The sequence below is a fragment of the Myotis brandtii genome, unplaced genomic scaffold (genome assembly GCF_000412655.1).
Source record: "Myotis brandtii unplaced genomic scaffold, ASM41265v1 scaffold112, whole genome shotgun sequence".
Lineage (NCBI taxonomy): Eukaryota > Metazoa > Chordata > Mammalia > Chiroptera > Vespertilionidae > Myotis > Myotis brandtii.
In genome coordinates this window covers 2,918,996-2,919,710 of record NW_005353838.1, presented here as the reverse complement: position 1 = coordinate 2,919,710, position 715 = coordinate 2,918,996, and the positions used below count along the sequence as shown (strand labels likewise).

At 55.5% G+C, this 715-nt stretch overlaps 1 protein-coding gene across 3 annotated transcripts in view; it reads left to right on the top strand.

Moving 5' to 3' along the window:
- Nucleotides 1-333: 333 nt before the first annotated feature.
- The window catches only part of SPC25 (SPC25, NDC80 kinetochore complex component), a 7,924-nt gene continuing 7,542 nt past the window's right edge, over nucleotides 334-715 (top strand). For 2 of the 3 annotated variants that reach the window (XM_014545465.1, XM_005857540.2), the window contains exon 1: nucleotides 334-439. The gene's annotated coding sequence lies outside the window, so the exon portion shown is untranslated. The remainder of the gene's footprint in view (nucleotides 440-715) is intronic. The other variant, XM_014545462.1, reaches the window with a different exon arrangement.

Genomic DNA, 715 nt, shown 5'->3' with positions numbered 1-715 from the left:
AAGAAGAGGGTATACACTTGGTAACAGAATACAATTAAAGTTCGATATTTATATTTGTTGCAGAAACCTTTATTTTAAAATGATGAATGGCCCGTCCTAGGGAGAGTCCCCCAGGAACTATTAATGCTTTCCTAAGCCAAGCTGAGAATGAGGCGAGCGCTCAAAAAAGAACTACAAATCCCAGAATGCCCTTTCCCCCATCTTTTCCGCGAGAATCAGAGAGGCGTGGCTACATCAACCAATCCCTTCATTGAAAACCTATGCTACCAGCCAATCAGAAGGCGAGCAGGCACTGGAAGTTGGGAGGCAGAGGGCGCGGTAGGTTTGAAATTGGGAAGTTGGCGCGGCAGAGGGAGGTGGGTCTGCAGCCTGGCGGTTATCTGGGGTCGGTCCAGGTCCTGTGCGGGGAGGGCGGCGAGGCCCAGGCCTCCCGGAGAAGGTGAGAGAGGTGGATTTGGGGCGGATGTGTGTTGGGGGAGGGGGTGTGGGGCCAGTGTCTGAACGCACGTCCTGTTGTTTGTGAATCTGGGCCTGGGTGGGCAGCGGCGAGGCTGAGCGAGACGCCTGTGGGTCCCTGGGGAGATTTTAGGTCTTTGGGGCGGTGTTAGCGTTCCAGAGAACTGGTGGCATCTGGGTCTGGCAGGACAAACTTTCACAGTGGAGGACGCCGAGGCCGGAGAGCGTAGGTGGTTTGCGCAGGGCCTGGACTACACCC